The sequence below is a fragment of the Bufo bufo genome, chromosome 2, assembly GCF_905171765.1.
Source record: "Bufo bufo chromosome 2, aBufBuf1.1, whole genome shotgun sequence".
Classification (NCBI taxonomy): Eukaryota; Metazoa; Chordata; class Amphibia; order Anura; family Bufonidae; genus Bufo; species Bufo bufo.
This window is the reverse complement of record NC_053390.1, coordinates 4378039-4401741: the sequence shown is the minus strand read 5'-3', so window position 1 is coordinate 4401741 and position 23703 is coordinate 4378039. Positions and strand designations below refer to the sequence as shown.

Sequence of the window (23703 nt, the reverse complement as noted above, 5' to 3'; positions counted from 1 at the left end):
GGTTGGGGAGTAGATATATATATTATTATACTGCACCTCTCATCTACGCACCCAATGCTTGTGGACCATGCCACCACTCACTCACCCACAAACCCAGCAGCCAGAAAGTAACACTCCCACCATCTGTAGATCTGGGCACCATTATGATTGGGAGTAATGGAAGGGAACAACTACCAGTCCTATTGTTGAACCACACACCAACAGTGCCCACAACAAAATATACATAGTAACATAACATAATTACATACTTTGTAAGTCTAAAGGGTTTTGGAACCGCGCTGCTAGAGACTATGTCTCCCGATCACCAGTGAATGAAAAAGGGTGTCAGCCCCTCTCCTCAATACCCGCCGGATCCAGTCCTCCCCAGATCTCTTTCACTGCAGGGTTGAAAGGAAATAGGCAGAATAGTGAAGCACCCTTTACACTCTTTTTATAAAAGGTTTTATTCTACTCACAAAGGTTCGTAGACAAAAGGCATAAAAATCAGTATCAGTCGTCACATTCCTGCCCGACCCGGGTTTCGCTACCTTGCTTCTTCAGGGGCGATAACTGCGCATGCTTGCAGTCAAGCCTCTTAAATAGCCCAGCTGATTTCATTACACAGGCCGGTCTAATTTCGGATCATAATGTGATTCCAAAAACATCATTTACAATTCATACATAATAAGAATACCATCAGTGATCCTTTGATACCATCACATTTCAAACATATAAAAAATAAAAGTTTACAATAAAACTGTGAGAGGATTTTCTCTCTCTCTTGCCAGTTAATACATAAATACATATATCTCTTTACCCTTTCGGGTTACGACTATTACATATATTCAATACGTATCTCAAACCTCCTTATAGAAATTCCTATCCCATATTTTAATCATACCATTCAATATCTCAAATGTTATATATTTAGACCACAATCTCGATAATATACCCTGATCTCTGTCTTATTCTGAGGACGTAATTCCTGTGCTCTCCACCCACCTCTGGGGCGTTTCTTCAGGTGTATTCCACCTACTCCCGTGGCGTCACTCAGGTGTTCCCGACCTATCCTCCACCCAGACATCCACATCACGAGGCTCCAATCAGACAGTCAAGCCAAAGTGACGTCACTCGAAGGTCCTTAAGAGGTCAGGTAGGGAACAGCCAACGGCGCCATCGGTGAGGACACTGTTTCTCATACGTGATTGGTAGGTTTATCCCAATATAGGTACCACTATTCCTTGGTTCCCCTCCCACTCCTGGGGTGCCACTTAGATGTTCTTCCCCCATTATGCATCACTCAGGTGTTCTCGACCCCGCCTCCACCCCGACGCCCACATCACAAGGTTCCACCGTCCAATCGGACAGTCAGGACAATATGACGTCGCTCAAGGTCCTTAAGGGGCCAGGTGTAGAACAACCGGTTACTCCACTGTTTGGGAACACTTTATACTAAACATTTTATACCAAACACGGTTTTAGGTCAAATTCGATGTTGAGACCACTGGGTTGTAGGGTCCCTAGTTTATAGATCCACTCTACCTCTTTTTTGTTAATCTGTGCCAATGAGTCCCCCCCGCGCCAGTGCGGTTTAACTATTTCTACACCAGCAAATTTTAAACCTTGCAGGCTTTTTCCATGCACCAATTTAAAATGTGCTGATACGCTGTGGGTCATCAGGCCTTTCTTGATGTTCCGTAGGTGTTCTTGTATCCTAACCTTCAGCTTCCTGATAGTCCTACCCACGTACTGGAGCCCACAAGGGCACTCCAGTACGTATATGATGCCCTCATTCTCGCATGAGCAGTTATTTCTTATGCGAAAATCAGCCCCATTCTTTTTGGATACTATAGAGTTAATACTCCTCTGTCTTTCTTTTTGGTTACGGTTTTTACAGCCTGCACAGAATCCGCACCAGGTGAATTTTCCTACTTCCTTTTTCACCTTTATACTTACAGGGGGAATGGCACTGTGTACAAGTTTTTCTTTAATGCTGGCCACTTTTTTAAAAGTAAAGGAGGGATTCACTGGTATTATTTTTCCTATTGTCGGGTCGTTTCTTAATACTCCCCAATTCTTTTTTACCATTTTCTTGATGTTATCAGACATGGAACAAAACTTGGTCACAAAGGAAAACCTATAATCCCTATCCTTCTTTTCCATTTTTTCTTTTGTGTGTTCCCTTCTTCCCTCTTTTTCTCTTTCTCTTTTTTGGATCTATGTATTCGGATAGAAAATGGTCGCTTTTTAACAACTTCATACTTCAAAGAAACAGATGTAAATTCTTACATTGATATGAAGAGCTGTCATTACGGCCCATGGCTCAAGAACATACCGAAAGGTCAGTTCAAGAGAATGGCCCGTAATTGTACAGAAGTGAGTGACTATAGAACACAATGTGGGGTACTCAAAAACAGGTTTGTGGAAAGAGGGTACGACGAGGCCAATCTAGATATGTGTATACAAAATGTGGAAAGAGAAAAAGAGGGAAGAAGGGAACACACAAAAGAAAAAATGGAAAAGAAGGATAGGGATTATAGGTTTTCCTTTGTGACCAAGTTTTGTTCCATGTCTGATAACATCAAGAAAATGGTAAAAAAGAATTGGGGAGTATTAAGAAACGACCCGACAATAGGAAAAATAATACCAGTGAATCCCTCCTTTACTTTTAAAAAAGCGGCCAGCATTAAAGAAAAACTTGTACACAGTGCCATTCCCCCTGTAAGTATAAAGGTGAAAAAGGAAGTAGGAAAATTCACCTGGTGCGGATTCTGTGCAGGCTGTAAAAACCGTAACCAAAAAGAAAGACAGAGGAGTATTAACTCTATAGTATCCAAAAAGAATGGGGCTGATTTTCGCATAAGAAATAACTGCTCATGCGAGAATGAGGGCATCATATACGTACTGGAGTGCCCTTGTGGGCTCCAGTACGTGGGTAGGACTATCAGGAAGCTGAAGGTTAGGATACAAGAACACCTACGGAACATCAAGAAAGGCCTGATGACCCACAGCGTATCAGCACATTTTAAATTGGTGCATGGAAAAAGCCCGCAAGGTTTAAAATTTGCTGGTGTAGAAATAGTTAAACCGCACTGGCGCGGGGGGGACTCATTGGCACAGATTAACAAAAAAGAGGTAGAGTGGATCTATAAACTAGGGACCCTACAACCCAGTGGTCTCAACATCGAATTTGACCTAAAACCGTGTTTGGTATAAAATGTTTAGTATAAAGTGTTCCCAAACAGTGGAGTAACCGGTTGTTCTACACCTGGCCCCTTAAGGACCTTGAGCGACGTCATATTGTCCTGACTGTCCGATTGGACGGTGGAACCTTGTGATGTGGGCGTCGGGGTGGAGGCGGGGTCGAGAACACCTGAGTGATGCATAATGGGGGAAGAACATCTAAGTGGCACCCCAGGAGTGGGAGGGGAACCAAGGAATAGTGGTACCTATATTGGGATAAACCTACCAATCACGTATGAGAAACAGTGTCCTCACCGATGGCGCCGTTGGCTGTTCCCTACCTGACCTCTTAAGGACCTTCGAGTGACGTCACTTTGGCTTGACTGTCTGATTGGAGCCTCGTGATGTGGATGTCTGGGTGGAGGATAGGTCGGGAACACCTGAGTGACGCCACGGGAGTAGGTGGAATACACCTGAAGAAACGCCCCAGAGGTGGGTGGAGAGCACAGGAATTACGTCCTCAGAATAAGACAGAGATCAGGGTATATTATCGAGATTGTGGTCTAAATATATAACATTTGAGATATTGAATGGTATGATTAAAATATGGGATAGGAATTTCTATAAGGAGGTTTGAGATACGTATTGAATATATGTAATAGTCGTAACCCGAAAGGGTAAAGAGATATATGTATTTATGTATTAACTGGCAAGAGAGAGAGAAAATCCTCTCACAGTTTTATTGTAAACTTTTATTTTTTATATGTTTGAAATGTGATGGTATCAAAGGATCACTGATGGTATTCTTATTATGTATGAATTGTAAATGATGTTTTTGGAATCACGTTATGATCCGAAATTAGACCGGCCTGTGTAATGAAATCAGCTGGGCTATTTAAGAGGCTTGACTGCAAGCATGCGCAGTTATCGCCCCTGAAGAAGCAAGGTAGCGAAACCCGGGTCGGGCAGGAATGTGACGACTGATACTGATTTTTATGCCTTTTGTCTACGAACCTTTGTGAGTAGAATAAAACCTTTTATAAAAAGAGTGTAAAGGGTGCTTCACTATTCTGCCTATTTCCTTTCAACCCTGCAGTGAAAGAGATCTGGGGAGGACTGGATCCGGCGGGTATTGAGGAGAGGGGCTGACACCCTTTTTCATTCACTGGTGATCGGGAGACATAGTCTCTAGCAGCGCGGTTCCAAAACCCTTTTGACTTGTCTATATCAGTGTGAACGACCTACCACACTACTTCGGGACCAGCAGCAGCGCAAGTAATTTGTCCGTGTTGGGACACAGGACTGACTTTCTGTTTTTGTATTTGATACATACTTTGTAAGGCTGGAAAAAAACCTCCTTCCAGTCTGTTATCCTGTAAGTTGATCCAGAGGAAGGCAAAAAACCCCTGTGAGGTAGAAGCCAATTTTCCTCACTTTAGGGGAAATAAATTCCTTCCCGACTCCAATCAGACATCAGAATAACTCCATCAGAATACCTGCACAATTTTGAATCCTAACCCACTGCCAGTTCAGCAAAGTCATGCCCCAGTCCTTATAAACAATGCCCTTTGGCAAGCTACGTACAATGGGTTTTTGTAAAATTAGACATCCAAATTGTGCCAAATATTTGGCATGTTGCACCAATTGGCACAATTTATGACAAGGTCTAAGCAGGAACAATAGTAAATGAGAACCAGTGTTCCCTCTAAGCGTGTGTAGCTCGGCAGGGGCCCTCATGGACCTGTTCTCTCTATCCTGATCAGGATAATCTCAGGGCTTTCAGCTCTGCAGCCTGAAGGATTGAGTTTGCATTGTGGAATGTGTTTAACCCCTTAAGGACTTAGCCCTATTTCACCTTAAGGACTTTTTGCAAATCTGACCAGTGTCACTTTAAGTGCTGATAACTTTAAAACGTTTTGACTTATCCAGGCCGTTCTGAGATAGTTTTTTCGTCACATATTGAACTTCATGACACTGGTAAAATAAAGTAAAAAAAAAATTTTTTTTTGCATAAAAAAATACCTAATTTACCAAAAATTTTGAAAAATTTTCAAATTTCAAAGTTTCAGTTTCACTACTTCTGTAATACATAGTAATACCCCCAAAAATTGTGATGACTTTACATTCCCCATATGTCTACTTAATGTTTGAATTATTTTGGGAATGATATTTTATTTTTTGGGGATGTTACGAAGCTTAGAAGTTTAGAAGCAAATCTTGAAATTTTTTCCGAAATTTACAAAAACCCAATTTTTAGGGTCTGAAGTCACTTTTCGAGACTTACATAATAGAAACCACCCAAAAATGACCCCATTCTATAAACTACACCCCTCAAGGTATTCAAAACTGATTTTACAAACTTTGTTAACCCTTTAGGTGTTGCACAAGAGTTATTGACAAATGGGGATGAAATTTGAGAATTTCATTTTTTTGCCTAATTTTCCATTTTAACCCATTTTTTCCACTAACAAAGCAAGGGTTAACAGCCAAACAAGACTGTATCTTTATTGCCCTGACTCTGCTGTTTACAGAAACATCGCATTAGTGGCCGTAAACTACTGTACGGCCACACAGCGGGGAGTAGAGTGAAAGGTGTGCCGTTTGGTTTTTGGAAGGCAGATTTTGCTGGACTGGTTTATTTACACCATGTCCCATTTGAAGCCCCCCTGATGCACCCCTAGAGTAGAAACTCCATAAAAGTGACCCCATCTAAGAAACTACACCCTTCAAGGTATTCAAAACTGATTTTACAAACTTTGTTAACCCTTTAGGTGTTGCACAAGATTTAATGGAAAATAGAGATACAATTTCAAAATTTCACTTTTTTGGCAGATTTTCCATTTTAATATTTTTCTTCCAGTTACAAAGCAAGGGTTAACAGCCAAACAAAACTCATTATTTATGGCCCTGATTCTGTAGTTTACAGAAACACCCCATATGTGGTCGTAACCTGCTGATGCACCCCTAGAGTAGAAACTCCAAAAAAGTGACCCCATTCTAGAAACTACGGGATAGGGTGGCAGTATTGTTGGTACTAGTTTAGGGTACATATGATTTTTGGTTGCTCTATATTACACTTTTTGTGCGGCAAGGTAACAAGAAATAGCTTTTTTAGCACCGTTTTTTTTTTGTTATTTACAACATTCATCTGACAGGTTAGATCATGTGGTAATTTTATAGAGCAGGTTGTCACGGACACGGCGATACCTAATATGTATACAATTTTTTTTATTTATGTAAGTTTTACACAATGATTTCATTTTTAAAACAAAAAAAAGTTTTAGTGTCTCCATAGTCTAAGAGCCATAGTTTATTTTCAGTTTTTGGGCGATTATCTTAAGTAGGGTCTCATTTTTTGCGGGATGAGATGATGGTTTGATTTGCTCTATTTTAGGGTGCATATGACTTTTTGATCGCTTGCTATTACTCTTTTTGTGACGTAAGATGACAAAAAATGGCTTTTTTTACACCGTTTTTTTTTTTTTTTTTTTTACGGTTGTCACCTGAGGGGTTAGGTCATGTGATATTTTTATAGAGCCGGTCGATACGGACGCGGAGATACCTAATATGTATACTTTTTTTTATTTATGTAAGTTTTACACAATGATTTCATTTTTGAAACAAAAAAAACATGTTTTAGTGTTTCCATAGTCTAAGAGCCATAGTTTTTTCAGTTTTTAGGCGATTATCTTGGGTAGGGTATGATTTTTGCGGGATGAGATGACGGTTTGATTGTTACAATTTTGGCGTACATGCGACTTTTTTGATCACTTTTATTACCTTTTTTGGGAAGTAAGGTGGGCAAAATTTCAATTTCATTATAGTTTTTTATTTTTATGGCGTTCACCGTTCGGGTAAAGTAACATGACCGTTTTATAGATCAGGTCGTTACGGACGCGGCGATACCAAACATGTGTAGGGAATTTTATTTTTTCATTTTTAATCAGTGATAAATGTGTTTTTTGATTTTTACTTTTTTTTCACTTTTTTACTTTTTTTTGACCCAGACCCACTTGGTTCTTGAAGATCCAGTGGGTCTGATGTCTGTATAATACAGTACAGTACACCATATAGTGTTTTGTACAGTATTTTACTTACACTTTGTCTGAACAGATCTATGCCTTTAGCACAGATCTGTTCGGCACCATGGACAGCAGGATGCCTGAGAAGGCGTCCTGTTGCCACGGGAACCTTCCCTGTCTGCTCAACTTCGCAGACGGGGAAGGGTAAGGAGGGGGGCTGTCTGGGGGCTCTCTCCCTCTCCATCGGGGGGGCTGCAAAGGCACAGCAGCCCCTCGATGGGAGAGGGAAGGAGCTCCCTGAGCTGTTAACCTTTTCCATACAGCGGTCCGTATGGACCGCGGTATGGAAAGGGTTAAACGGCTGACATCGCATCAAAGATGTCAGCCGTTTATACCAGGGTGTCAGCAATGTGCTGACACCCTGGTATACCCACTGTACACCAACGATTATTCAAGGGGAGGCGGGCGGGGGATCGCGATCCCGCCTGCCGCACCGCCCGCCTCCCGCACCGCCCGCAACACCCCCCCTGCACCTCCCACCGGGATAAAATCATTCAGGGGTGCAGGGGGGGTGAAACATATATATTTTAGGAATACTAAAGTCTCTGATCTCCGCGGTCAGGGACCGCGGGGATCAGAAACTACAGAAAGCGCAGCAAACCGCAGGTCTGAATTGACCTGCGGTTTGTTGCGATCGACGACATGGGGGGGTCACGAGACCCCCCCCGCGCATTTAACCGAGGTGCCTGCTCAATGATTTGAGCAGGCACCTTGTTCCGATCACAGCCGGCCGGGCGGCAGTGATTGGAACAACACATGACGTACCGGTACGTCATGGGTCCTTAAAGACTCGGGAAACATGCCGTACCGATAAGTCATGCGTCCCTAAGGGGTTAAGGCTACTTTCACACTTGCGTTTTTGCTTGATCCGGCAGGGATCAGCAAAATGCATCCGTTCTGATAATACAACCGTCTGCATCCGTTATGAATGGATCCGGTTGTATTATCGTTAAAATATCAATAACAGTTGATAGGGGACGGATCCGTTTTCTATTGTGTCCGAAAAAAAATCAGTTTTGCTCCGCATCCCATGGCGGAGAGCAAACCACAGCTTGCATTCTGGAGCGCTCCATTCTGTTCAGTTCTGTTTTGGCCCCATTAACAATGAATGGGGACAAAACAGAATAGTTTTTCTACGGTATTGAGATCCTCTGCCGGATCTCAATACCGGAAAAGACAAACGCTAGTATGAAAGTAGCCTAATGTGGTATTTCAGGATCATAATATTGATGACTTGTTCTCAAGATAAATCCATCAAAGTCAGATCGATGGTGGACTGATACAGGTAATAACCGCTTCCTCCAACACAAGTAAATAGAACAAAGCTATAATTACCCCGCACCTCTGAGGAGGCCGCCACTTCAAACAGCTGATCGGTGGGGGTGCAGAGAGTCAGACCCCAACCACTATGACTTATCCTGAGGATAGCCCCTCAATGTCCTGATCCCAAATACCCCATGAAAGTGATGTAATGTTTCTGACCATTATCTGAAGATAATATCTGGACCGGATCTAAATATTTAGGTGGGATTCTTCTCAAGGTTTATTCTTAGGACATCACTTCTGTAGCTCTTCATATATGATACTGTATATAGACTGTGATTGTAAGGGGTGGTTTCTGAGTTCTCCTTTAAGAATAACCTCAAAATGTGCTGATTGAACAGATGACTTCATTTTCTTCACAACATTGGCACAGACTCTTCATGGTTATGACCCCATGGAGTAGCACAATGAGCTTGATGGTTGCTGGTCACACCAGAAGATGTGAAATACTTGACCATTACAAAACTTAATTAGCTCTTTACTAATTTTTGTGCAGTCCCCTGTGGACTGTATGATAGTCCACAAGTCCACTGAGGGTCAGGATATGCCTGGAAGTGCCCATCCTGCAGTGCCGCTGTGGGTCTCTTGGAGGCTATTGTCTGCACAGCCTGCTCAGCCTGGTATTTCTCTCAGGGTTGCACCAGCCACCTTGTATAGATCTCAGTAGTCCAGTGGTTCTTCAGGACTCAAGGAACTGCCACAGGGCAGCCAACCTTTCCAGTCGCTTTCACTTAGAGCTGGTCTCACATAGCCCTCAGAGGCAAAAAGACAACTCCCTTCCCACTCTCTCTGTGAGGGTACTCTGGCCTTGCTGCACTCTGGATCTCTTTCTCTTATTCTATACAGGTACATTCAGTGTCCAGCCCACCAGCATGCTCCAAAAGGACAAGCTCAGACTTACTGCTCTCACAGACCAATGACTGTCTCCTTGTAAGCCGTGTACCGGGGTGGGCTCCTCAGGATACAGCGAAGTCACGAACGAGGAAAGCAACTCTGACACCAGCTTTTGCAAAAACTGAATTTTACTAACACGTGATAATAACTTCAACCACAAATGCAGAGAACATAAAATAAGTTTACATACACCCAGCCCAAAGGCTGAGACCCCTGTGATGCACAGCATGGCGCCCCCTGATGGATGCCAGCGGAACTTTTGCGGTAATTTACCTACTGTCGGACACAACTAGAACTGCCTCGCTGCACCTATTATTACCCTGAAACAAACACGAACAATTGGTTGGGTGCTTAGTACGGGCTGGCCTGCGATGCAACACAACAGTTCACAATCTTACTGTGATCTACAGTACAGACCAAAAGTTTGGACACACCTTCTCATTCAAAGAGTTTTCTTTATTTTCATGACTATGAAGGCTTCAAAACTATTAATTAACACATGTGGAATTATATACATAACAAACAAGTGTGAAACAACTGAAAACATGTCATATTTTAGGTTCTTCAAAGTAGCCACCTTTTGCTTTGATTACTGCTTTGCACACTCTTGGCATTCTCTTGATGAGCTTCAAGAGGTAGTCCCCTGAAATGGTCTTCCAAAAGTCTTGAAGGAGTTCCCAAAGATGCTTAGCACTTGTTGGTCCTTTTGCCTTCACTCTGCGGTCCAGCTCACCCCAAACCATCTCGATTGGGTTCAGGTCAGGTGACTGTGGAGGCCAGGTCATCTGGCGCAGCACCCCATCACTCTCCTTCATGGTCAAATAGCCCTTACTTTCAAAGTTTACCCAATTTTTCAGCTGACTGACTGACCTTCATTTCTTAAAGTAATGATGGCCACTCGTTTTTCTTTACTTAGCTGCTTTTTTCTTGCCATAATACAAATTCGAACAGTCTATTCAGTAGGACTATCAGCTGTGTATCCACCTGACTTCTCCTCAACGCAACTGATGATCCCAACCCCATTTATAAGGCAATAAATCCCACTTATTAAACCTGACAGGGCACACCTATGAAGTGAAAACCATTTCAGGGGACTACCTCTTGAAGCTCATCAAGAGAATGCCAAGAGTGTGCAAAGCAGTAATCAAAGCAAAAGGAGGCTACTTTGAAGAACCTAGAATATGACATATTTTCAGTTGTTTCACACTTGTTTGTTATGTATATAATTCCACATGTGTTAATTCATAGTTTTGATGCCTTCAGTGTGAATCTACAATTTTCATAGTCATGAAAATAAAGAAAACTCTTTGAATGAGAAGGTGTGTCCAAACTTTTGGTCTGTACTGTATATTATTCCCCCTCTCATAACTAGTCCGGTAACACGTGCCTGATTATTTCTGCTGAGCAAAACGCTGAACTGGATAGAGTTCATGGGGGTGTTTATCAGCTCTCAAATGTGCAATGTCCCTTTTAGTAATGGAGTCCTTGTAGTACAGTAGCAACACTTTAGGACTGACACAAAGCAGAGACCCTAACTATCTAGCTACAGGCCTGGTCTAAGTCTCTAGGCACCAACACTGCAGTGTGATGCGTGCACGATCTTACCGACCCGGATCTGCTCTTTATCTACTGATGTCTCTGAACCAACCAGTCTCTCCAGCAAGCATGATGTCCCACGGGGTATGTAGGTTGTTCCTTAGCTCTTGTCAGCCTTCCTGGAAACAATACTCCTTTCCCCGGACAGGATCTGGGTCTTGGACAACGATCAGCTTCACTCAGTTGCAGCTGTGGTCACAGAGAAGGCCCCCTCACTCCTGGATCCATTAGTTTCTCTACTCACACATAGTTTCTCAGCTCTCAGCTCGCTCCTAAGATGGATGCAGCTCCTTCTTCATGCTCTGAAGAACCACACCTCTCATGAATATGGAAATATATATGCAGCCAGCTGTGCCTAGGAAACAGCAGCATCTTGTGGCCAAACAGCAGAACGTCAGTCCAGAACATTTAATTTAATCCACACACAAACAGTGTTCAAACAATGAGAGCTGTTTCTCAATCTCACATCCTCATACGCCTCATGCAATGCTTCCTTGTCCCATGCTGATGCCAGAACCTCCTCCTGCAAGTTGGTGGCCAGGAAACTATCAGTCCTGCTATCCCGCTACTTCCTCAGGGTACATCAGCTCTGCTGCATACTGCGGCCTGCCAGCCTACTATACCACAAGGTGCACAAACTGGGGGACAAAATAAAACCACAATACAGTATATACATAACATAAACATGCATGAAAACACGTATAACACTAATTTACACTGACAAGCAAAAGGGTAACAATGTTTTGAACTTTTGACTTTCAGGCTCCATATCTCACCATCCACTACAGCTTTGAACGTGAGACTCCCATAATTTTATAGACAGTCATCTTGGCTATATCATACATAAATTGAACAGCTATTTAGCATATGATGAGTTATACAGATTCGTGTCATGTAACTGCATTGTTACTGTTTTGCTCCTAAAATGCAACATTTTATTTTTACTATTTTGTTAGTATTTTGTAAATCCACCTTTGGCTTTCAGCACGGACTGAATCCTTCTGGGCATGCTCTTGATCAGATTTAAGCATGTCTTGACCGAAATCTGTTCCCAGTTCTCTTCTACACGTTCCCAATGTTGGTGCATACTGGTTGACTCACTTGGGTACAAATACAGCTTTTCTTCAACTCTACAGACAAGTGTTCAATTGAGTTGAGGTCTGGGGATGAATCAAGCACCTCTACTTCATTGCCATTCAACCATTTCCTCCCCAATCTTGGCGTATGCTTCAGGTCGTTGTCCTGCTGGAACATCCTATTCATACCCGTAGTATTCGACTGTACGAAATAACTCGTCTTGTACGATACTCACATTTAGCTCAGCAGTGAGACCACCATTGATCCTCGTCAAGTATCCAACGCCTTTGGCTGTGAAACAACCCCATATCATCAGGCTTCCTCCACTGGACGTCAGTTAGCCCCATGTTCCCTTGTTTCTTCCTGACCCATTTGCACCCATCAGAGCCCAGTCTCGACTTATGTCTCATCTCTCCAACTCACCCATTTCCAATCTTCTACTGTCCACTATACTTTTTTGAAAACTGGAGCCGACGCTTCTTATGACGATATTGAAGTTAAGGCTTCTTCACTTTTTTTTGGGCCACCATTCCAGACTGTGAATTGCATGGTGTGGCGAAACCAACCTCGCCACTGGGTTTTGGAGAGGCCTGTTTATCAGCCTCTTGCCCCAGGATTATGGGCCCTCTCATCAGCCCATGCAAAACTTAAACCCCATGGCGATTTGACTGTGTTTGCGGCATCTGAGCGCTCAGATCCAAGCCATATGGGGACATGTGGGGTTTTGAGATGTGTGACAGAACCATCTGTCTGTGTAATTGTATTGTATGTTATGTGAGGGTACCCAGTTAGCTCATTTTATTGTATTCATGTTGTCTGAGTGCCATTCACCTAATAATATGCACTCAGACTTGAGCTGTCTGGGAATGTGTTAAATGTCTATGTGTATTGTAAAGGGTGGGACATTGTATGTTTGAGTAAGTGATGTCTGTTCCATTGTCCCCACGTGTGTATTGGTGATTTCTCTTTGTCTTGAGAGATAATTGGATTACGCCTCGGGTGTCTCCAGGGCAGAGAGGAGGAAACCATGATGCATTGTGGGGATGTATTGTCTCTGTAAAACCTGCTTGAGCCAGATTGCCATGCTGCCAGCCAGGGCCCAAAAGATACTTTTACTAACTTTTCAACCCCTGGTCTGATTCATGCCATTTTGTAATATGTTGTTCCCCTGAATGGATTGATTGTGAATATGTAATTTTTATGTGAATGTGATGTATGGTTTTAGAGTTATGAAAGTTAGGTAGAAAGTATGTTTTAACTGTATGTGTAATTGAGTTTCCTCTCAGGATAAGGGGAGGGAATATGTGGGATGTAACTGATATGTGATTGGTTGTTTTATACCTCCCTGTGGGCGGTCCTGTATTTGAAAAGACTGTAATAAAAACCAGGCTGGGTGTGCCAGCACCTCAGACCACTGCTTGACCCTCAACACGGAGCCTTGTCTCGTTATTGGGGGGATCCGCTGTATGCTGTTAGGGACTGATTGCCAGGAGAGTGTAAGCTGATTCCTGTTCGTCTGCTAGCAGCTATTCGTGAGGTTCCAGTTTGGAGTGCTATTTTGTATCCAGTTCGGGAGTTTGGTGTATCCTGCAGTAGCTGTGCCTGTCTCTCAGAAAGGGGCTTATCGCCTAAACGGATTTTAACCCCTTGTCTGCTGAAACGTGCCGTTACATTGGTGGCAAGCAGCGGGATCGTTCCTACAGCCAGAAGGACAGCTACAGGAGACACCATTTTTTTGGATTCTACAATTTAAAGGCAACGCATGTCCCAGTACAGCGACCCTAAAAGCAACAGGATGGAACCAGCAGTGTTATACGAGGAGGAGGACCTGGATGGCCGGGATGCATTAAGGAAAGGCATCTGGTACCAGGCCCTGGATAGTGTACAATACCAGCGGGGTGAGAGTCTCCCCAGTGAAGAGCAGAAGTTGCAGAAGCAAGTGGCCCTGCGGATGCCCTTCCTGGGAGAGCAGCCCCTGGAGGAATGGGTGAAGGATCTAGAGCAACGGGTATGGCAGGAGCTATGGCTGGAGGATGCCTACCAGGCGCTTTGGTGGTATATGGCACAGTATATACCCTGGACAGCCGAACATGACAAGCCAGAGGGAGAGGCATTTGATGGTCCTGGCTTGTTATGGGAGTCCTTTGCAGAGCTTGACTTCGGGAGCCCTGCACAGTCCAGACTTCAGGACATTTTCTATGAGAGGGAGGCTAGGCATGAGTGGGATGACCCCCATGAAGTAGAGCAAGACCTGGCTCACCTAGCAACCGTGGAGTGGGAACTGGAGCAGGACTACCAAGATCTCTTCCACTCCATTGAGAAGGCTCAGCAGGACGGTAAGGTGACAGACCCAGATCCAGACCCATTCAGCTGGGCAGATATTGTAGAGTGTTACTGGGAAGGACCCCAGGTGGCCGGTAGAGATGGGACCGAGGTCTCTCCACCGGTCCTGCAGGGAATTGGGAGCCCAGTCTCCATTCCCCAGCGGCAGTGTGAAGTGCAGGGAGAGGAGAGCAGCATCCTCCCTCCCCAGCGGCAGGCTGAGTTACAGGGGGCAGAGGTAGTTGTTCCTGCCCTCCAGCAGCAGAGTGATATGCCGGGAAGGCAGTGTGAAGTGCAGGGAGAGGAGAGCAGCATCCTCCCTCCCCAGAGGCAGGCTGAGTTACAGGGGGCAGAGGTAGTTGTTCCTGCCCCCCAGCAGCAGAGTGATATGCCGGGAAGGCAGTGTGAAATGCAGGGAGAGGAGAGCAGCGTCCTCCCTCCCCAGCGGCAGGCTGAGTTACAGGGGGCAGAGGTAGTTGTTCCTGCCCCCCAGCAGCAGAGTGATTTTTTGGGAATTGGGAGCCCAGTCTCCATTCCCCAGCGGCAGAGTGTCCAGCAGGGAATAGAGAGCCCAGTCTCCTTTCCCCAGCAGCAGGACACTGTATTGGGAGCGGAGACGGTCGGTTGCCCTCCCCAGCAGCTGGAAGTATGTATGGGAGAGGAGCTCGTTACCCCCTCTCCCCAGCGGCAGCTTAACGCACCAGGGGGAGACAGTAACCCCCACAACAGTGCAGATGGGACCGTGGTCTCTGCACCTATGGCACAGGGGGTAGAGACAGTCCGTCCCCCCCTCCAACAGCCAGACTCTAAGCCAGGGAGCAACACAGAGACCGGGAGTGCCAGCTTCCAGCATAACCTTGGTGGACTCACTGGACAGAGACAGGCTACCAAATGCAACAGGTCCAGTATTGGGTTGTGGGTGGGCTGCCAGACTAACTCAGGTACCGACCGGCGTGAGGTCAGGTATCTGGTTAGTCTTCCCTGGGGGGGAGGGGGGATGTGTGGCGAAACCAACCTCGCCACTGGGTTTTGGAGAGGCCTGTTTATCAGCCTCTTGCCCCAGGATTATGGGCCCTCTCATCAGCCCATGCAAAACTTAAACCCCATGGCGATTTGACTGTGTTTGTGGCATCTGAGCGCTCAGATCCAAGCCATATGGGGACATGTGGGGTTTTGAGATGTGTGACAGAACCATCTGTCTGTGTAATTGTATTGTATGTTATGTGAGGGTACCCAGTTAGCTCATTTTACTGTATTCATGTTGTCTGAGTGCCATTCACCTAATAATATGCACTCAGACTTGAGCTGTCTGGGAATGTGTTAAATGTCTATGTGTATTGTAAAGGGTGGGACATTGTATGTTTGAGTAAGTGATGTCTGTTCCATTGTCCCCACGTGTGTATTGGTGATTTCTCTTTGTCTTGAGACATAATTGGATTACGCCTCGGGTGTCTCCAGGGCAGAGAGGAGGAAACCATGATGCATTGTGGGGATGTATTGTCTCTGTAAAACCTGCTTGAGCCAGATTGCCATGCTGCCAGCCAGGGCCCAAAAGATACTTTTACTAACTTTTCAACCCCTGGTCTGATTCATGCCATTTTGTAATATGTTGTTCCCCTGAATGGATTGATTGTGAATATGTAATTTTTATGTGAATGTGATGTATGGTTTTAGAGTTATGAAAGTTAGGTAGAAAGTATGTTTTAACTGTATGTGTAATTGAGTTTCCTCTCAGGATAAGGGGAGGGAATATGTGGGATGTAACTGATATGTGATTGGTTGTTTTATACCTCCCTGTGGGCGGTCCTGTATTTGAAAAGACTGTAATAAAAACCAGGCTGGGTGTGCCAGCACCTCAGACCACTGCTTGACCCTCAACACGGAGCCTTGTCTCGTTATTGAGGGGATCCGCTGTATGCTGTTAGGGACTGATTGCCAGGAGTGTAAGCTGATTCCTGTTCGTCTGCTAGCAGCTATTCGTGAGGTTCCAGTTTGGAGTGCTATTTTGTATCCAGTTCGGGAGTTTGGTGTATCCTGCAGTAGCTGTACCTGTCTCTCAGAAAGGGGCTTATCGCCTAAACGGATTTTAACCCCTTGTCTGCTGAAACGGTCCGTTACACATGGTGCTTGCATGGATGTCTGTGATCTCACTATTACGAAGCAGACCAGCCGCCTCCACTGCCAGGCTTGTCGCGCCAGAACCGATAGACCTTGTTATGAGCTGACTTGTTGATTCGGATATTTAGCCTGGACGTCCATACTTTCGCTGCAGTTTAGGACAAGTCCCAAACTAGGGACTACACTCGCTTGTCTTTGGGATTCAAATTAGTTAATAAGTTAATAAGGGATGCGATCGACCTAAAGAATCAAACAGCCAGACAGGTTTGCTGGTTAAACGATTCTCTGCCGGGCAGCGCCCAATGAGCCAATTTTATTAGAAGTACATAGTGGATCTAGACACCCCCCTTTAGCCATAAAATTTAATATGTCCAATCACAAGTATTTATCAAAGCAACCAATCAGAAACATGATGGTATATGATGGTATTAAAAATGACACGTAGACACACATGGGCATTACTCATACAGTTGCAAGAAAAAGTATGTGAACCCTTTGGAATGATATGGATTTCTGCACAAATTGGTCATAAAATGTGATCTGATTTTCATCTAAGTCACAACAATAGACAATCACAGTCTGCTTAAACTAACAACACACAAAGAATTAAATGTTACCATGTTTTTATTGAACACAGCATGTAAATAGAGTTGAGCGAACACCTGGATGTTCAGGTTCGAGAAGTTCGGCCGAACTTCCCGGAAATGTTCGGGTTCGGGATCCGAACCCGAACCGAACTTCGTCCCGAACCCCATTGAATTCAATGGGGACCCGAACTTTTGGGCACTAAAAAGGCTGTAAAACAGCCCAGGAAAGAGCTAGAGGGCTGCAAAAGGCAGCAACATGTAGGTAAATCCCCTGCAAACAAATGTGGATAGGGAAATGAATTAATATAAAAATAAAAAAAATAAAAATGACCCAATATCAATTGGACAGAGGTCCCATAGCAGAGAATCTGGCTTCACATCAGCAGAGAATCAGTCTCTTCATGCCATAGCAAAGAATCTGGCTTCATGTCAGCAGAGAATCAGTCTCTTCATGCCATAGCAGAAAATCTGGCTTCATGTCACCCACCACTGGAACAGGCCACTGTCACATATTTAGGCCCCGGCACCCAGACAGAGGAGAGCGGTCCCGTAACAGAGAATCTGGCTTTATGTCAGCGCAGAATCTGTCTTCATGTCATAGCAGAGAATCAGGCTTCACGTCACCCACCACTGGAACAGGCCACTGTCACACATTTAGGCCCAGGCACCCAGGCAGAGGAGAGAGGTCCCGTAACAGAGAATCTGGCCTTATGTCAGCGCAGAATCTGTCTTCATGTCATAGCAGAGAATCAGGCTTCACGTCACCCACCACTGGAACAGGCCACTGTCACACATTTAGGCCCAGGCACCCAGGCAGAGGAGAGAGGTCCTGTAACAGAGAATCTGGCCTTATGTCAGTGCAGAATCTGTCTTCATGTCATAGCAGAGAATCAGGCTTTACGTCACCCACCACTGGAACAGGCCACTGTCACATATTTAGGCCCAGGCACCCAGGCAGAGGAGAGAGGTCACGTAACAGAGAATCTGGCTTCATGTCAGCACAGAATAAGTCTTCATGTCATAGCAGAGAATCAGGCTTCACGTCACCCACCACTGGAACAGGCCACTGTCACACATTTAGGCCCAGGCACCCAGGCAGAGGAGAGAGGTCCCGTAACAGAGAATCTGGCCTTATGTCAGTGCAGAATCTGTCTTCATGTCATAGCAGAGAATCAGGCTTCACGTCACCCACCACTGGAACAGGCCACTGTCACACATTTAGGCCCAGGCACCCAGGCAGAGGAGAGAGGTCCCGTAACAGAGAATCTGGCCTTATGTCAGCGCAGAATCTGTCTTCATGTCATAGCAGAGAATCAGGCTTCACGTCACCCACCACTGGAACAGGCCACTGTCACACATTTATACCCAGGCAGAGGAGAGAGGTCCCGTAACAGAGAATCTGGCCTTATGTCAGCGCAGAATCTGTCTTCATGTCATAGCAGAGAATCAGGCTTCACGTCACCCACCACTGGAACAGGCCACTGTCACATATTTAGGCCCAGGCACCCAGGCAGAGGAGAGAGGTCGCGTAACAGAGAATCTGGCTTCATGTCAGCACAGAATAAGTCTTCATGTCATAGCAGAGAATCAGGCTTCACGTCACCCACCACTGGAACAGGCCACTGTCACACATTTAGGCCCAGGCACCCAGGCAGAGGAGAGAGGTCCCGTAACAGAGAATCTGGCCTTATGTCAGCGCAGAATCTGTCTTCATGTCATGGCAGAGAATCAGGCTTCACGTCACCCACCACTGGAACAGGCCACTGTCACACATTTAGGCCCCGGCACCCAGACAGAGGAAAGGTTCATTCAACTTTGGGTTGCCCCGCAATATAATGGTAAAATGAAATTAAAAAAAGTATTGAATGAGGAAGTGCCCTGGAGTACAATAATATATGGTTAAGGGGAGGTAGTTAATGTCTAATCTGCACAAGGGATGGACAGGTCCTGTGGGATCCATGCCTGGTTCATTTTTATGAACGTCAGCTTGTCCACATTGGCTGTAGACAGGCGGCTGCGTTTGTCTGTAATGACGCCCCCTGCCGTGCTGAATACACGTTCAGACAAAACGCTGGCTGCCGGGCAGGCCAGCACCTCCAAGGCATAAAAGGCTAGCTCTGGCCACGTGGACAATTTGGAGACCTAGAAGTTGAATGGGGCCGAACCATCAGTCAGTACGTGGAGGGGTGTGCACAGGTACTGTTCCACCATGTTAGTGAAATGTTGCCTCCTGCTAACACGTTCCGTATCAGGTGGTGGTGCAGTTAGCTGTGGCGTGGTGACAAAACTTTTCCACATCTCTGCCATGCTAACCCTGCCCTCAGAGGAGCTGGGCATGACACAGCTGCGTTGGCGACCTCTTGCTCCTCCTCTGCCTTCGCCTTGGGCTTCCACTGGTTCCCCTGTGACATTTGGGAATGCTCTCAGTAGCGCGTCTACCAACGTGCGCTTGTACTCGCGCATCTTCCTATCACGCTCCAGTGTAGGAAGTAAGGTGGGCACATTGTCTTTGTACCGGGGATCCAGCAGGGTGGCAACCCAGTAGTCAGCGCACGTTAAAATGTGGGCAACTCTGCTGTCGTTGCGCAGGCACTGCAGCATGTAGTCGCTCATGTGTGCCAGGCTGCCCAGAGGTAAGGACAAGCTGTCCTCTGTGGGAGGCATATCGTCATCGTCCTGAGTTTCCCCCCAGCCACGCACCAGTGATGGGCCCGAGCTGCTTTGGGTGCCACCCCGCTGTGAACATGCTTCATCCTCATCCTCCCCCACCTCCTCCTCATCCTCGTCCTCCTCGTCCTCCAGTAGTGGGCCCTGTCTGGCCACATTTGTACCTGGCCTCTGGTGTTGCAAAAAACCTCCCTCTGAGTCACTTCGAAGAGACTGGCCTGAAAGTGCTAAAAATGACCCCTTTTCCTCCTCTTCCTCCTGGGCCACCTCCTCTTCCATCATCGCCCTAAGTGTTTTCTCAAGGAGACATTGAAGTGGTATTGTAACGCTGATAACGGCGTCATCGCCACTGGCCATGTTGGTGGAGTACTCGAAACAATGCAACAGGGCACACAGGTCTCGCATGGAGGCCCAGTCATTGGTGGTGAAGTGTGTCTGATCCGCAGTGCGACTGACCCGTGCGTGCTGCAGCTGAAACTCCACTATGGCCTGCTGCTGCTCGCACAGTATGTCCAGCATATGCAAGGTGGAGTTCCACCTGGTGGGCACGTCGCATATGAGGCGGTGAGCGGTAAGGCCGAAGTTACGCTGTAGCGCAGACAGGCGAGCAGCGGCAGGGTGTGAACGCCGGAAGCGAGAACAGACGGCCCGCACTTTATGCAGCAGCTCTGACATGTCGGGGTAGTTGCGAATGAACTTCTGCACCACCAAATTCAGCACATGCGCCAGGCAAGGGATGTGCGTCAAACCGGCTAGTCCAAGAGCTGCAACGAGATTTCGCCCATTATCGCACACCACCAGGCCGGGCTTGAGGCTCACCGGCAGCAACCACTCGTCGGTCTGTTGTTCTATACCCCGCCACAACTCCTGTGCGGTGTGGGGCCTGTCCCCCAAACATATGAGTTTCAGAATGGCCTGCTGACGTTTACCCAGGGCTGTGCTGAAGTTGGTGGTAAAGGTGTGTGGCTGACTGGATGAGCAGGTGGAAGAAGAGGAGGAGGAAGCTGAGTAGGAGGAGGAGGAGACAGGAGGCAAAGAATGTTGCCCTGTGATCCTTGGCGGCGGAAGGACGTGCGCCAAACAGCTTTCCGCCTGGGGCCCAGCCGCCACTACATTTACCCAGTGTGCAGTTAGGGAGATATAGCGTCCCTGGCCGTGCTTACTGGTCCACGTATCTGTGGTTAGACCTTGTCACAGATGGCGTTGCGCAGTGCACACTTGATTTTATCGGACACTTGTTTGTGCAGGGAAGGCACGGCTCTCTTGGAGAAGTAGTGGCGGCTGGGAACAACATACTGTGGGACAGCAAGTGACATGAGCTGTTTGAAGCTGTGTGTGTCCACCAGCCTAAATGACAGCATTTCATAGGCCAGTAGTTTAGAAATGCTGGCATTCAGGGCCAGGGATCGAGGGTGGCTAGGTGGGAATTTACGCTTTCTCTCAAATGTTTGTGAGATGGAGAGCTGAACGCTGCCGTGTGACATGGTTGAGATGCTTGGTGACGCAGGTGGTGGTGTTGGTGGTACATCCCATGTTTGCTGGGCGGCAGGTGCCAACGTTCCTCCAGAGGCAGAGGAAGAGGCCGAGGCGGCGGCAGCAGAAGAGGCCGAGGCGGCAGCAGCAGAAGAGGCAGCAGGGGGAGCCTGAGTGACTTCTTTGTTTTTAAGGTGTTTACTCCACTGCAGTTCATGCTTTGCATGCAGGTGCCTGGTCATGCAGGTTGTGCTAGGGTTCAGAACGTTAATGCCTCGCTTCAGGCTCTGATGGCACAGCGTGCAAACCACTCGGGTCTTGTCGTCAGCACATTGTTTGAAGAAGTGCCATGCCAGGGAACTCCTTGAAGCTGCCTTTGGGGTGCTCGGTCCCAGATGGCAGCGGTCAGTAGCAGGCGGAGTCTCTTGGCGGCGGGTGTTCTGATTTTGCCCACTGCTCCCTCTTTTGCTACACTGTTGGCTCGGTCTCACCACTGCCTCTTCCTCCGAACTGTGAAAGTCAGCGGCACGACCTTCATTCCATGTGGGGTCTAGGACCTCATCGTCCCCTGCATCGTCTTCCACCCAGTCTTGATCCCTGACCTCCTGTTCAGTCTGCACACTGCAGAAAGACGCAGCAGTTGGCCCCTGTGTTTCGTCATCATCAGAGACGTGCTGAGGTGGTATTCCCATGTCCTCATCATCAGGAAAAATAAGTGGTTGTGCGTTAGTGCATTCTATCTCTTCCACCCCTGGGGAAGGGCTAGGTGGTTGCCCTTGGGAAACCCTGGCAGCAGAGTCTTCAAACAGCATAAGAGACTGCTGCATAACTTGAGGCTCAGACAGTTTCCCTGATATGCATGGGGGTGATGTGACAGACCGAAGGGGCTTGGTTTTCATGCGCCATCTGTGCGCTTTCTGCAGAAGACTGGGAGGGAGATAATGTGAACGTGCTGGATCCACTGTCGGCCACCCAATTGACTAATGCCTGTACCTGCTCAGGCCTTACCATCCTTAGAACGGCATTGGGCCCCACCAAATATCGCTGTAAATTCTGCTGGCTACTGGGACCTGAGGTAGTTGGTTCACTAGGACGCGTGGCTGAGGCAGAACGGCCACGTCCTCTCCCAGCACCAGAGGGTCCACTAACACCACCACGACTATGTCCGCGTCCGCGTCCCTTATTAGATGTTTTCCTCATTGTTCCCGTTCACCACAATTTTGAGAATGGCAAATTTGGGAATAGTTTTTCAACCCAGAACAAAAAGTCTGCTTTTACGGTCACTACAAATAACTTGACCAGCTAAAACAGTACAGATTTGGTTGAATAGAGATGTGAGGCCTGTTTTTTTTTTTGCGCTGTGTGACAGGTATAGGTTTAATCACAGAATCAGACTTCTATCAGCACGCTAGCGTGTGTCTTAGGTTTTTCTGAATGACACTATCAGCACCTTCAATGTAAGATATCCTTTTTGGGATAGATTTCAAGTAGGCCTCATATACCAGAAACTAGTTATTTTGAGAATGGCAAATTTGGGAATAGTTTTTCAACCCAGAACAAAAAGTCTGCTTTTACGGTCACTACAAATAACTTGACCAGCTAAAACTGTGCAGATTTGGTTGAAAAGAAATGTCAGGTCTATTTTTTAGGCGCTGGGTGACAGGCTCAACTTGCCCCTGATGTAGTATATGGCCAAAAAATAACCAGACTGTTGATGGTTAAATACACTTCGTGATAGCTTGTGCTGGCGCACCACAAGTCACAAAATGGCCGCCGATCACCCCAGAAAAAAAGTGATCTAAAAACGCTCTGGGCAGCCTCAAAAAAGTGAGCAAGTCAATAATAGCACTTCAATGATCCACAGCTGCAGATCGATCACAGAATGAAGTCTTTTGGAGGAGTTAATCTGCCTAATCTCGCCCTAACGTCACAGCTGCATCCTCTCCCTACACTTGAATCAGCAGAGTGACGTGCAGCGCTACGTGACCCAAGCTTATATAGAGGCTGGGTCACATGCTGCACTGGCCAATCACAGCCATGCCAATAGTAGGCAAGGCTGTGATGGCCTCTTGGGGCAAGTAGTATGACGCTTGTTGATTGGCTGCTTTGCAGCCTTTCAAAAAGCGCCAAGAAAGCGCCGAACACCGAACTCGAACCCGGACTTTTATGAAAATGTTCGGGTTCGGGTCCGTGTCACGGGTTCGCTCATCCCTACATGTAAACATTTACAGTGCAGGTGGAAAAAGTATGTGAACCCCTAGACTAATGACATCTCCAAGAGCTAATTGGAGTGAGGTGTCAGCCAACTGGAGTCCAATCAATGAGATGAGATTGGAGGTGTTGGTTACATCTGCCCTGCCCTATAAAAAACACACACCAGTTCTGGGTTCGCTTTTCACAAG

At 46.3% G+C, this 23703-nt stretch overlaps 1 protein-coding gene across 1 annotated transcript in view; it reads left to right on the top strand.

Annotated features, from left to right (window-relative positions):
• Positions 1-23703, top strand: part of LOC120991958 (receptor-type tyrosine-protein phosphatase kappa-like) — a 307712-nt gene that overhangs the window by 35323 nt on the left and 248686 nt on the right. The window lies entirely within an intron of this gene.